We start from the raw sequence: 15172 nt of genomic DNA, 5'->3' as shown, positions 1-15172 counted from the left end.
AAGAAAGAAAAAAGAATAAGTCATCTGCATTCTCTTCATGAAGTCTTCAAATTGTTTCCAATCAGTTCTTCTTATTGCTTTTCCGGTGTAGTCTTTCAAATAAAAGGTTAATTTGTCCATGTCCTTTATGTCCCATAGTTTATTTAGCCATTCTTCTACTGTACTCGGGTCTTTCAATTTTCTTTTTCTAGCATAGAACATTCTGGCAGCTGTCGTGAAGTATGTAAAAAGAATGTCTTGGTTTGGATCTAAGTTTATGTCTTCATCTGTAATGCCCAGCAAGAAGTATTCTGGTTTCATATGAATTTTAATATTTAAGATTTTCTGGATCATTTCCTGAATTTTTTTCCAAAAACTTTTTGCATGCCCACCATAGATGGTAGAATGTCCCCACCTGAGTTCCACATTTCCAACACTTACTCGAGGTTATCTTATACATTGTGCTCAATTTCTGAGGAGTCATGTACCATCAATATATCCTCTTATAATGGTTTTCCTTGAGTTCTGTCGCATACGTATATTTCATCTTCTTGTTCCATAATTGTTCCCATTCTATATAATTTATAGATCTCCCTATGTTAGTGGCGAGATAGGAATGATGTTAGCTTCCACTAAACATGAGGTCTTGTAAATGCTCCCAATTACATGTTCTGTTAAAAAAGCTTATTTATTTATCAAGTCAGGAGTGAACCAAACAGTTGTATTGCATTAAAAGAAACACAAAGTTTGCGAACTTGGCATTCTATTAAATGTCGTTTGACCAGTAGCTGGCCACTTGGAGTGCCTCTGGTGTTGTTATAAGAAGGTCCTCCATTGTGCATGTGACAGGGCTCAGGTTGCATGTCGTGGATTCCACTTTGTAGCCCCATTTCTTAAGGCTATATGTGTATCTTTGGGGTAGATTCAATTGTCTTTGGTTTTATAAATGGAAGGGGAAAAGGCTGGCATGAAACAGCTGTTATTATTATTATTATTTTCTCAGTTTTGACTGATATAGAATACTTTTAAATATACACTAGCTGTCCCCTGCCACGTGTTGCTGTGGCCCAGTCTGTTGATCTGGAAAATAAAGTAATGAGAAAGTGTTAGTTTCTAATATATGTAATTTCTTTATGCTTGTGGGTAAACAGTATTTCTTGCTGTTTCTTTGTCAGTGTTGATGTGGAGAGTGTCTGGTTTGCCCACCCTGAAACATGCAACATATCATTGTCCTTCTTTAAGAGTCCCTTTCAAATCTATGATCTCTCTGTGTGTGAATAATCTCTATCTATCTATCTATCTATCTATCTATCTATCTATCTATCTATCTATCTATCTCCATGGCCGGATGGCTCTTTGTCAGGAGGGCTTTGATTCAGTTTTCTTGCCCTGGTGAAGGGAGTTGGATTGGATGGCCTTAAGTATTTTCTGTTGGTCATGGGGGTTCTGTGTGGGAAGTTTGCCCCGATTCTGTCGTTCATGAGGTTCAGAATGCTCTTTGATTGTAGGTTTACTACAAATCCCAGTAACTACAACTCCCAAATGTCAAGGTCTATTTCCCCCAAACTCCATCTGTGTTCATATTTGGGTGTATTGAGTTCTTGTGCCAAGTTTGGTTCAGATCCATCATTGTTTGAGTCCACAATGCTCTCTGGATGTAGGTGAACTACAACTCCCAAACTCAAGGTCAATGCCCACCAAACCCTTCCAGTATTTTCTGTTGGCCATGGGAATCCTGTGTGCCAAGTTTGGTTCAATTCCATCGGTGATGGAGTTCAGAATACTGTTTGCTTGTAGGTGAACTATAAATCCCAGCAACTACAACTCCCAAATGACAAAATCAATTTTTGAGTGATGGTCACTCCTTGTGTTGTGAGACGTTTTGTTGCCAAATTTGGTGTGTTTTCGTTCATTTGTTCTTTTGTTTTTAAGGTACTAATTATGCACAGAGCATTTATATATATATATAGGTAAGCAGAAAGTATGCACTTGCAAGGTTCTCTTTTTATTCCTCATCCAGTGTTGACTTGGTCTCGCTTCTGTTTTCTCACTTCAGATCCCTCAAAGTGGCCTGGCCATTATTCCTCCTCCCCCCCCCCCCTTGCTTTTTGTCCACCCACAAACTTCTCTGATCTCTTTGCCTGGCAGCTCTTTCTTTCAGCATAATCCCCTCACCTCTCTATCCTCTTAACTATTAGCCCTGGGAGAAATCACTGTTTGTAATCATGTCATTTCAATCCCTTGCCTAATAACCAATGTTTGTTTTTGTGTGAGAGGAGGAGCTGAATGAATCCATAGACTTCGCAAGCTCTGCCTCCTGAAAAAGTGTTCATTCAAGAAGCTGTCAAACACTGGGTCTGCTTAATACAGTCAAACATCTTTATTTTGGGCAATCTTTCTAGTGGGCTGTCATTATAAATATGCATTACCACAACCATTTTCCATCAAAGGCCTTTAAGACATGGGGGGTCTACATCTGCGTGTTTTTTCAGCGACACACGAATGGTCTATTGTTATCAGCTACTATCTCCTGCGGTGATGTCTGCTGCCACAGAGACCCATTAGAGGAGGGAATGGATTGAGACTTTCTGTATGCAGATTGGTAGGCAGCTGGCTCTGACACACAAATGAGGCTGTAAGGAGAACTCCTCTGAGGGTTCTTTCAAGTCTCTTCCTTTTCCTCTTGAAAAAAGAAAATTAAGAAAATACTGGTAGAAATGTGCTATTAATATGCGCAAATAGCTTCTATTTTCTGAGATTTGTCTTAAGACCCAGAGCAGGTGGTAGGTAAAAGTTGTGTCCACACATCCAAGTTGTGAAGTTTTAATACTGTTATGTTTAATTCTGTTTTAACATTTGCAGGTTTGTATATCTTAAACTATGCGGTCATACTTTTGATGCAACCCACTTTGAGTCTCCTTCGGGAGAGAGAAAGTGGGGCATAAATAAACATAAACTCCACTTAGGCAGAAAAAATGAAATGCAAAGATACAGAATGGGGATGTGTGGCTTGAGAGCAGTATGTGTGAAAAAGATCTTGGAGTCCTTGTGGACAGCAAGTGAAACATTAGCCAACAATGTGGTGCGGCGGCAAAAAAAGCCAATGGGATTTTGGCCTGCATCGATAGGAGTATAGTGACTAGATCTAGGGAAGGCATGCTACCCCTCTATTAGACCACACCTGGAATATTTTGTCCAATTCTGGGCACCACAATTGAAGAGAGATATTGACAAGCTGGAATGTGTCCAGAGGAGGGTGACTAAAATGATCAAGGGTCTGGAGAACAAGCCCTATGAGGAGCGGCTTAAGGAGCTGGGCATGTTTAGCCTGAAGAAGAGAAGGCTGAGAGGAGACCTGATGGCCATGTATGTGAGAAGAACTCATAGGGAGGAGGGAGCAAGCTTGTTTTCTGCTTCCTTGGAGACTAGGATGCAGAACAATGGCTTCAAACTACAAGAAAGGAGATTCCATCTGAACATGAGGAAGAACTTCCTGACTGTGAGAGCCATTCAGCAGTGGAACTCTCTGCCCCGGAGTGTGGTGGTGGCTTCTTCTTTGGAAGCTTTTAAACAGAGGCTGGATGGCCATCTGTCGGGTGTGCTTTGAATGCAGTTTTCCTGCTTCTTGGCAGGGGGTTGGACTGAATGGCTCATGAGGTTTCTTCCAACTCTATGATTCTATAATAATAAAGTTCTAGGTTGCTGTGAGTTTTCCGGGCTGTATGGCCATGTTCTAGCAGCATTCTCTCCTGACATTTCGCCTGCCTCTGTGGCTAATGGTTCTGTTGGAAGTGAGACAAGTGGAGTGTATGTATATCTGTGGAATAATGTCCAGTGTAGGAGAAAGAACTCTTATCTGTTGGAGGCAAGTGAGAATGTTGTAATTAGCAAGCTTGATTAGCAGAAGGTGTTAGCTGGCCCTGATGGTTTCTGTCTGGAATTTTCCTGTTTTTGAGTGTTGCTCTTTATTTACTACTGTCTTGATTTTTGCATTTTTTTAAAATACTGGTTGCCAGATTTTGTTCATTTCCATGCTTACCTCCTTTCTGTTGAAATGGTCCATGCTTGTGGATTTCAATGGCTTCTCTGTGTAGTCTGACATGGTGGTTGTTTATTTATTTATTTAAAAGTTTTATATACCGGCCTTCTCACCTCTCTTGAGGGACTCAGGTCGGTTTCCAACCATAATATCACAGACAATCAATAAAACATCATAATTAATATTACAGTAAAACATTAAAACAGCAATTACAATCAAGAACTACAATGGTCAGTCGTCACACTAAAATCGTTGTTCATCATCCTCCTTCCATATCTCAGGGTGTTGACTCACTCATCAAATGCCTGCCTCCATAGCCAAGTCTTCACCTGTTTCCTAAACGTCAGGATAGAAGGGGTGGTTCTGATCTCCAGTGGGAGAGAGTTCCAGAGCCAAGGGGCCACCACTGAGAAGGCCTTGTCCCTCGTCCCCACCAGATGCGCTTGCAAGGCCGGTGGGACCGAGAGCCGGACCTCTCCAGACGATCTTAATAATCTTGATGGTTCATAGGGGAGAATATGTTCGAGAGGTAAACAGGGCCGGAGTCGTTTAGGGCTTTATAGGTTAACACCAGCACTTTGAATTGTGCTCGGAAGCTAATTGGCAGCCAGTGGAGCTGGTGTAACAGCGGAGTGGTGTGCTCCCTGTACCCAGCACCCGTTAGTAATCTGGCTGCCCAGCGTTGGACTAGCTGCAGCTTCCGGCCAGTCTTCAGAGGCAACCCCACGTAGAGAGCGTTGCAGTAGTCTATAAACTGGTTGTAACCAAAGCGTGGACCACCGTGGCCAAGTCAGACTTCCCAAGGTACAGGTGCAGCTGGCGCACAAGTTTTAATTGTGCAAAAGCTCCCCTGACCACCGCCGAAACCTGGGGCTCCAGGCTCAGTTATGAATCTAGGAGAACTCCCAAGCTGCGAACCTGCGCCTTCAGGGGGAGTGTAACCCCATCTAGCACAGGCTGTAACCCTATGCCCTGTTCGGCCTTTCGACTGACCAGGAGTACCTCTGTCTTGTCTGGATTTAGTTTCAATCTGTTGTCCCTCATCCAGTCCGTCACAGCGGCCAAGCACCGGTTCAGGACTTGGACAGCCTCCTTAGCAGCAGGTGGGAAGGAGTAACAGAGTTGGACATCATCTGCGTACAGATGACACCGTACCCCGAAACTCAGGATGATCTCTCCCAACGGCTTCATGTATATTAGAGTGGTCCAGCATTTCTGTGTTCTCAAATAATATGCTGTGTCCAGGTTGGTTCATCAGGTGCTCTGCTATGGCTGACTTCTCTGGTTGAAGTAGTCTGCAGTGCCTTTCATGTTTCTTGATTTGTGTTTGGGCAATGCTGCGTTTGGTGATCCCTATGTAGACTTGTCCACAGCTGCATGGTATACGGTAGACTCCTGCAGAGGTGAGAGGATCCCTCTTGTCCTTTGCTGAACGTAGCATTTGTTGGATTTTCTTGGTGGGTTTGTAGATAGTTTGTATGTTGTCTCTTCATCAGCTTCCCTATGCGGTCAGTGGTTCCCTTGATGTATGGCAAGAACACTTTTCCTCTGGGTGGATCTTTGTCGTTACGCTCATGGCTTGTTCTCGGTCTTGCAGCTCTTCGGATGCTAATCAAGGTGGTCAGTTGAAACATTCACACCTAGCTCCAACAGACAAGAGTTCTTTGCCCCACCCTGGTTATTCCACAGATATATAAACCCACTTTCCATGTGCCAATAGACCTCACTACCTCTGAGAATGCTTGCCATAGATGCAGGAGAAACGTCAGGAGAAAATGACTCTAGAACATGGCCATATAGCCTGAAAGAACCTACAACAACCCAGTGATTCTGGCCATGAAAGCCTTCGACAATAAATACAAAGTCTGTCACTGCCTCCACGTTTTCTCATCTTTGTATATGAACCCACAAGATCGCTTCGATCATCTGGAGAGGCCCTGCTCTCAATCCCACCTGCATCGCAGGCGCGATTGGTGGGGACGAGAGGGCCTTTTCAGTGGTGGCCCCTCGACTCTGGAACTCACTCCCTAAGGACATCAGGCAGGCCCCAACTCTGGCAGTCTTTAGGAGGAGTTTGAAAACGTGGTTGTTCCAGTGTGCCTCCCGGAATAATGATCCCATAGCACTTTGTCCTCCAAAGCACTTTACATATTAAGTCTGCTTGTACGTTTTCCACAAACGCTACTTTCACCTTTTCGCCCATGTCCCGGCATCATTTCCAATTTTAACTTTACATTTGGCCTTCCCACTGTTTTTAATTGTGTGTTGTCTTATTGTTAATTGTTGCATATTTTATTGTCTATGTTTTTTATTTTAATTGCATGTATTGTTATTATTGCTGGTATTGTTGTATTTGGGCTCGGTCTCATGTAAGCCGCACCGAGTCCCTTGGGGAGATGGTAGCGGGGTACAAATAAAGTGTTATTATTATTGTTATTATTATTCCTCCTTCTATTTGCCAGTTATCAATCATTATTTATTTATTTTATTTATTTATTTCGTATACTTCTACCCCGCCCTTCTCAACCCCCGAGGGGGGACTCGGGGCGGCTTACAAAAGGGCACAATTCGGTGCCTACACAATAATACAATAAACGTATAAAAACAGCAGTTAAACAATTAAAACAACAATATATATCACAGTCAATTATTGTTGCCATAATCTTGGTTTCTTTTTAATGTTTAACTGCAACCCAGCTTTTGCACTTTCTTCTTTCACCTTGATTAGAGGGCTAGGCAGCCCGGAAAACTCACAACAATCCTTGTTGTTGTTCATTCATTCAGTTGTCTCCGACTCTTCGTGACCTCATGGACCAGCCCACGCCAGAGCTCCCTGTCGGCCGTTACCACCCCCAGCTCCTTTAAGGTCAGTCCAGTCACTACAAGGAGGCCACCCATCCATCTTGCCCTTGGTCGGCCCCTCTTCCTTTTGCCTTCCACTTTCCCCAGCATAATTGTCTTCTCTAGGCTTTGCTGTCTCCTCAGGATGTGGTCAAACTACTTCAACTTTGTCTCTAGTATCCTTCCCTCCAATGAGCAGTCGGGCTTTATTTCCTGGAGGATGGACTGGTTGGATCTTCTCGCAGTCCAAGGCACTCTCAGGACTTTCCTCCAACACCACAGCTCAAAAGCATCTATCTTCCTTCGCTCAGCCTTCTCTAAGGGCCAGCTCTCACATCCGTAGGTTACTACAGGGAATACCATGGCTTTGACTAGGCGGATTTTTGTTGCCAGTCTGCTGTCTCTACTCTTTACTATTTTATCGAGATTGGACATTGCTCTCCTCCCAAGAAGTAAGCGTCTTCTGATTTCCTGGCCACAGTCTGCATCTGCAGTAATCTTTGCACCTAGAAATACAAAATCTGTCACGGCCTCCACGGTTTCTCCCTCTATTTTCCAGTTGTCAATCATTCTTGTTGCCATAATCTTGGTTTTTTTGACGTTTAGCTGCAACCCGGCTTTTGTGCTTTCTTCTTTCACCTTGATTAGAAGGCTCCTCAGCTCCTCCTCACTTTCGGCCATCAGAGTGGTGTCATCTGCATATCTGAGGTTGTTAATGTTTCTTCCAGCAATTTTCACCCCAGCTTTGCATTCATCCAGCCCCGCACATCGCATGATGTGTTCTGCATACAAGTTGAATAAGTTGGGTGAGAGTATGCAGCCTTGCCGTACGCCTTTCCCAATCTTGAACCAGTCTGTTGTTCCGTGGTCAGTTCTGACTGTTGCTACTTGGTCCTTGTACAGATTCCTCAGGAGAGAGACAAGGTGGCTTGGGATGCCCATCCCACCAAGAACTTGCCACAATTTATTATGATCCACACAGTCAAAGGCTTTAGAATAGTCAATGAAGCAGAAGTAGATGTTTTTCTGAAACTCCCTGCCTTTCTCCATTATCCAGCGGATATTGGCAATCCTATTATGACGCTTATTCTTTTCTCACGTTTACCCAGGTGGCCTCTAGGAGGAACGCGCTTTTGTTTTCGCCTCGAACCTCCGCGGGGGGGGGGGGGGGGGCTCCTTTCGCGCATGCGCCTTTCGCTCGCTCCGTCCCGCCACAAATAGCAGCAAAATCCCCCTCTCTCTGTTTGGCTTGTCTCTCATCTCCCCCGCTCTTCTTCCCAGCCAATGAGCGAGCCAGGCGGAGGCCCCGCCCCTTTTTTTCGGCCAATGGAAACTTACTACTATGTTATGAGGCGAGGGAGACGGCTGTGAGGGAGAGGGGAGAGCGAGGCTGAGGGTTCACCCGTCCATCCTTCTGCATCCGCTGGCCTTGCGTGTCGCTGCGGGAAGAAGTCGGTCTCCATTCGCGGAGGAAGGTGAGGCCTTTTCGGCAGGTGTGTGCTTTGTGCGCCTTTCAGCCAGATAAGGCTTTGGTTGCGCTGTGTGTTGCCAGCCTCAGGATCAGAGCGAGCGAGGGAGGGAGGGCATTATGGGAGGGAAGATTAAAGGCGGCCGCAGAGAGAGAGAGAGAGAGAGAGAGAGAGATGGCGGGGATGCTCAGCGAGGGCATCCTTCTCCTCCCCCTCCCCAACCTGCATTTTGCGTTGCTCGCCTGTAATCACAAGAGGAAGGCAGCTCTGGGCGCAAAAGATGGAGATGACAGCACTTCAGCTGCCCACCGTTGTGTAATAAGCAGCCTTTCGGAGGGAGGGAGGAAACAAAGCGGCGGCGCAGGTGGAGAGGAGGTGCATTGCCCTCCGAAATACATGCATTGGGTGGACAGTTCCTCCTGCTTTCAGACAAACCTAGCTGTTTTCTCACCTCTTCTGCCAACACACAGCCTCCTTAGGATGTCAATAGCATTAGGGATGTATCCACGTCCAGAATAGATGGTCAATTCATTTCTCTACATATCGTTGTTGATATGATGTTGAGTTGGTGACTTCTTCTATTTAAACGTCTTCCTATAGGATGTCAACAGTAGTAGGGATGTATCCACGTCCAGAATGGATTGTCAATTCATTTATTTACATACTAGCCTTCCCCTGCCACGGGTTGCTGTGGCCCAGTCTGGTGATCTGGAAAAGAATGAGGTGTTAATTTCTAATATCTGTAATTTTTTTATGCTTGTGGGTAAACAGTATTTCTTGCTCTTTCTTTGTCAGTGTTGATGTGGAGAGTGTCTGGTTTGCCTACTCTGGAACTTGCAACGTATCATTGTCCTCCTTTAGGCGTCCCTTTCAATTTATATAAATAAAAATGTAATGTTCGTTTGTGGGATTAACAGAACTCAAAAACCACTGGATGAATTGACACCAAATTTGGACACAGTACACCTAACAACCCAATGTCTGTCCTTCACTCCAAAAATTGATTTTGTAATTTGGGAGTTGTTGTTGCTGGGATTTATAGTTCACCTACAATCAAAGAGCATTCTGAACCCCACCAACAATGGAATTGAACCAAACGTAGCATAACAGGACTCCCATGACCAACAGAAAGCACAAGAAGAGTTTGGTGAGCATTGACCTTGAGTTTGGGAGTTGTAGTTCACCTACATCCATCTGTGGACTCAAAAGAATGATGGATCTGACCCAAAATTGGCACAAATATTCCATATGCCCAAATATGAACACAGTTTGGGGGAAATAGACCTTGACATTAGGGAGTTGTAGTTACTGGGATTTATTGTTCTGCATGTTCCAGAGTGGCCAAACCAGGCAATCACCACATTAACACTGACAAAGAAACATCAAGAAATAGTGTTTACCCACAAGCATAAAGACATTACAGTTACTAGAAACCAACACTTTCTAATTACTTTCTTTTCCAGATCACCAGACTGGGCCACAGCAATGCGTGGCAGGGGATGGCTAGTAATAAATAATAATAATAAACTTTATTTGTACCCCGCTACCATTTCCCCAAGGGACTCGGTGCGGCTTACATGAGGCCAAGCCCAAAGTACATCAAACAAAACATCAATAAACACAACATCAATAAACAATCAATAAAATACAAATAAAATAAATCACATAAACAAAAAACAATCAATAGTGACATAAACCGTTTTAAAATTGGCCGGGACAAATGTAATAGATTAAAATTGAAAATATGCTGACGTTAACAAGGTAAAATATAACTAGGATAGGATTTTCCAGAGAGAAATGAGGGAGCACAGTCCATCCTAAATCAGTATTAAAGTGCATTGTGAGGACATATTGCTGAGAGTTCTCCTTATTCTGGGAAGGCACACTGGAACAACCACGTTTTTAGGCTCCTCCTAAAAACTGCCAACGTTGGGGCATGTCTAATGTCCCTGGGAAGTGAGTTCCAGAGTCGGGGGGGGGGGTGGGGGTGGGGGCATCACAGAGAAGGCCCTCTCCCTCGTCCCCACCAATCGCGCCTGCAAAGGGGGTGGGAGCGTGAGCAGGGCCTCTCCAGATGATCAAAGAGATCGTATGGGTTCGTACACAGAAATGCGGTCATGCAGGTAGGTGGGTCCCAAACCGTTCAGGGCTTTGTAAGTAAGAATCTGCACCTTGAATTGGGACCAGGAAATGAATGGCAGCCAGTGGAGCTCCTTAAACAGGAGGGTTGATCGCTCCCTGCAAGAATCTATGGTACTATATCTCTCTGTGTGAATCATATATATCTATATCTATGGCAGGATGGCTTTTTGTCAGGAGGGCTTTGTTTACGTTTTCTTACCCTAGTGAAGGGAGTTGGACTGGATGGCCTTAGGTATTTTCTGTTCTATTTCCCCCAAACCCCATCTGTGTTCATACTTGGGCATATGAAGTATTCATGCCAAGTTTGGTCCAGATCCATCATTGTTTGAGTCCACAGTGCTCTCTGGATGTAGGTGAACTATAACTCCCAAACTCAAGGTCAATGCCCACCAAACCCTTCTAGTGTTTTCTGTTGGTCATGGGAGTCCTGTGTGCCACGTTTGGTTCAATTCCATCGTTGGTGGGGTTCAGAACGCTCTTTGATTGTAAGTGAACTATAAATCCCAGCAACTACAACTCCCAAATGACAAAATCAATTTTTTGAGTGATGGTTGCTCCTTGGGTTAGTAGGTGTCTTGTGGCCAAATTTGGCAGCAATTCGTCCAGTGGTTTTTGAGTTATGTTAATCCCACAAACGAACATTACATTTTTATTTATATAAGATTGATGATGATGGTGATTGTTATTATTATGTTAAGTTGGTTTCCTCCTATTTAAGCCTAATAAGGATACAAATAGAACTAAGGATGTATCCACATCCAGAATGGATTGTCAATTCATTTCTTTACATGTTATGATTATGATTATTATGTTAAGTTGGTTTCCTCCTATTTAAACCTAATAAGGATACGAATAGTACTAGGGATGTATCCACATCCAGAATGGATTGTCAATTCATTTCTTTACATATTATTTATTTATGTATTTGCTACATTTTTATACTGCCCCTCTCAGCCCACAGGCAACTCGAGGTGGTCCACAAGGCAACAATTCAATGCCAACAACATCATTAAAACATTTAAAAGCATTTACATATCAATTAAGACCATAACACATTAGTAAAAGCAAATTATTTCATCTCCAAGATAAAAACATAATCTGATCTCATAGGCCAATTGTTTCATATTCTTATGTCCGTTACATTGCCTTTTCAAACGCCTGCTCGAACAGCCAGGTTTCGACTTTTTTTCGGAAAGTCCAAAGGGAGGGAGCTGATCTAATGTCCCTAGGAAGGGCGTTCCATAGCCGAGGGGCCACCACTGAGAAGGCCCTGTCTCCACCAAACGTATTTGTGACGCAGATGGAGTTGAGAGCAGGGCTTCCCCAGGTGATCTTAACATCCTAGATGGCTCATAATTATGGTTCATAATTATGATTATGATTATTATGTTGAATTGGTTTTCTCCTCTTCTATTTAAAGTCTTTTGTTAAGATCTCAATAGTAGTAGAGATGTATCCACCTCCAGAATGGATTGTCAATTCCTTTCTTTAGGTATTATTTTTATTATGTTAAGTTGGTTTTCTCCTATTTAAGCCTAATAAGGATACTAATAGTACTAGGGATGTATCCACATCCAGAATGGATTATCAATTCATTTCTTTACATATTATGATTATGATTATGATTATTATGTTGAGTTAGTTTCCTCTTCTTCTATTTAAAGTCTTCTGTTAAGATGTCAATAGTAGTAGGGACGTATCCACCTCCAGAATGGATTGTCAGTTCATTTCTTTAGGTATTATTTTTATTATGTTAAGTTGGTTTCCTCCTATTTAAGCCTAATAAGGATACCAATAGTACTGGGGATGTATCCACATCCAGAATGGATTGTCAATTTATTTCTTTACATATTATTAATACTATTATTATTATATCAGTTAAGTTGGTTTCCTCATCTTGCATGTAAATGAAGTTGCTTTCCCCCCTCTTCTGCCCACATACAGCCTCGTTAGGATGCAGAGATGTATCCATATCTATAACGGCCTGTCAATTCATTTATTATTATATTAGTTAAATTGGTTTCCTCATCTTCTATTTAAACATCTTCTGCCCACAAACAGCCTCGTTAGGATGTAGTAGGGATTTCTCCACATACAGAATGGATTGTTAATTCATTTCTTTGCATATTATTATTCAATATTATATTAGTCAGTTAAGTTGGTTTTTTCATCTTCTATTTAAACCAAGCTGCTTTTTCCCCTCTTCTGCCCACAGACAGGTCCATTAGGATGTCAACAGTAGTAGAGATTTATCCACATCCAGAATGGATTGTCAGTTCATTTCTTTACATAATATTAGTCAGTTAAGTTGGTTTCCCCGTCTTCTATGTGCCTTGTTTTCCTATATTCCAGATACTGTACTGTCAACATTTTTTTTCTGATTTCACCTGCAAAATAGCCCAAACCCACTTTGAAATAAGTCCCTCGGTGTCCAGCGTGACTTAAAATGGAAACATACAGAAAAGATCCAATTCTTTGAATATTGCACCTTATAATTCTTAGAAGCTGCATTAATACTAAATAAAACTTTAGGGATGATTAATGTTTATTAGATGGAGTAAACATTTGGTACGTGGTGTGTTTGAGAAAAATGGGATAGGTGGGTGTTTTTTTTTTCTTTAGATGTTGTTTGTCCGAACTTTGAAGTTGAATTTGTTCATGGGACTGTAACAACATTTTGGGCGTGTTTAGTGAATGGCATTTCAAGTTGCTTGCTTTCGTTTTGAGTGGAGGAGAGCTTCAGTTTAGAAGCCCCAAATGCACAGAAGCTGTTCAACTTAATTTGTATAGTTATTCATGTTCAAGTTGTGTTTTTCTAAAAGACTCAAGTACATTTTACCCTGCGTTTTAGGAATTTTATCATTTTATATTTTTTTACTTTTTGGCAAGATTTTTATGCACTGTTGATTGTACTTACGTCATTGTATTTGTACTTGTGTATTGTTGTCTGTATGTGGCACCTGAAGTGCTTTTGTGAGCCGCCCTGAGCCCCTTTTGGGGAGATGGTGGCAGGGTACAAATAAAGTTTTTAAAAAATTATTATTATTATTACTTTAATTAAGATATTGAATCCTAAAATGGAATGTGGTGCACCAGTTTAACTCTGTTATGTGTGCTGTGTGTGGTAGAACAAAACAAATGTGTTAGACTAGTCCTCCTTCAACATTTGAACCACAACACCAAAGAGCCAGCATGGGATTGGGTTTTGAATGCAGTACTACTAGACTCAAATCTTTCCTTGCTAGAGGAAACCCATTAGGTGACCTCAGACAAATCTAAGTGTCATGGCTTCCGAGGATGGCAATGACAAATCTTTCTGAATAAATCTTGCCAAGAAAACCTTGAGATAGGTTTGCCTTCAGGTTGCCATAGGTCATCAATAACGTGAAGGTACACAACTACACCAATACATAGCACATTATGCCGAGTGTCTACTAAAGTGGGGTTTTGCGTACACAGTCTTGTATGGCATGAGTTTCCCAACACTTTTTTTGACATTTTTGCTGTGACAACGTAAACATAGCAATGTTTCTGGAATCATTAAATATACTAACAGTATAACATTATTATTATTATTATTATTATTATTATTATTATTATTATTATTATTATTATTATTCCCTATCTCCCCAAAGGGGAATCAGACATGTGTTAATAAATAATATTTATTTGTACCCTGGCACCATCTCCCAGAAGGGACTCGGGTGGGCTAACGAGGTACAGCAAGGTGCTGCCCATACATAGTACATAGACCCAAAAACAATAAAACCATGAAATTACAATCGCACACGCATGCAACTACACAATCAAACATTAAAATTCTTAAAATTTAGTAATTGCTGTGGATAAAACAGCTTGTTTTCAATTGACACACCCAGTGCCAAGTGACACCAACTTCCTATAGGCCAGGCATAAGCAAACTTTCTAACTTGGGGGTTGCATGGTGGGCTGGAGCAGGGTGGGTTTGGGGGTTCCCACCAAGTCTTCTCCCTGCCCTTTCCTCCCCTTCCTCTTCTCTTCGGAAGGCAGAAAGTGAAGGAAAGATGGGAAACATTTGAATGTTTGGATCCCAAAAGGGTTAGCCTTGGACAGGATGAGAAGGTGATGGGAGAGAAAAAGGGTATCCATTAGACCCTGTATTGCCTACTCCTGATATAGAATCCTAGAGCTGGAAGAGACCCCCAAGGGCCATCCAGTGCAACCCTCTGCCATGCAAGAAAGCATAATCAAAGCACTCCCAATAGACAACCTCTGCAGAAAAACCTCTAGCGGAGACTCCACCACACTCTGAGGCAGCCTATGCCATTTGAAACCATTGCTCCCTCATGCTCTGGTCTCTAGAGCAGCAGAAAGACAGTTTTCCTCCTCCTTCTTCTTCTCAATGGGACACCCTTTTAAATCCTGAAACATGGCTCTCATGTTTCCTCTCTACCTTCTCTTCTCCCAGCTAAGCATCCCCAGGAGGAAGGAAAAAGAGAAGGGAGGGAAAAAAGTATGGAAGGAAGAGGAATGGAGGAATGGAGGAAAGAGAGAAAGAAGGAAAGACAAAAGGGAAGGAAAGAAGGAGAAAGAGTGAAGGAAGAACGAAAGGGTGGAAGAGAAGGAAGGAGGGGGGAAGGGAGAAAGAGAGGAAAGAAAGGGAGAGAGGAAAGGGAGAAGGAAAGAGAGAAGGAAGGAACGATAGGATGGTGAGAGAGAGGAA

At 42.6% G+C, this 15172-nt stretch overlaps 1 protein-coding gene across 10 annotated transcripts in view; it reads left to right on the top strand.

Annotated features, from left to right (window-relative positions):
* EPB41 (erythrocyte membrane protein band 4.1) overlaps positions 1-15172 on the top strand; it is a 199458-nt gene that overhangs the window by 46635 nt on the left and 137651 nt on the right. For 7 of the 10 annotated variants that reach the window (XM_060784643.2, XM_060784642.2, XM_060784646.2 and 4 more), the window contains exon 1: positions 8187-8334. The exons of 2 other annotated variants lie outside the window; for them this stretch is intronic. The gene's annotated coding sequence lies outside the window, so the exon portion shown is untranslated. Of the gene's footprint in view, positions 1-8186; positions 8353-15172 lie in introns of those variants that run through there. One more of the 10 variants, XM_060784639.2, reaches the window with a different exon arrangement.

The sequence above is a fragment of the Anolis sagrei genome, chromosome X (assembly GCF_037176765.1).
Source record: "Anolis sagrei isolate rAnoSag1 chromosome X, rAnoSag1.mat, whole genome shotgun sequence".
Taxonomy (NCBI): domain Eukaryota; kingdom Metazoa; phylum Chordata; class Lepidosauria; order Squamata; family Dactyloidae; genus Anolis; species Anolis sagrei.
This window is presented reverse-complemented; position numbering and strand designations above follow the sequence as displayed.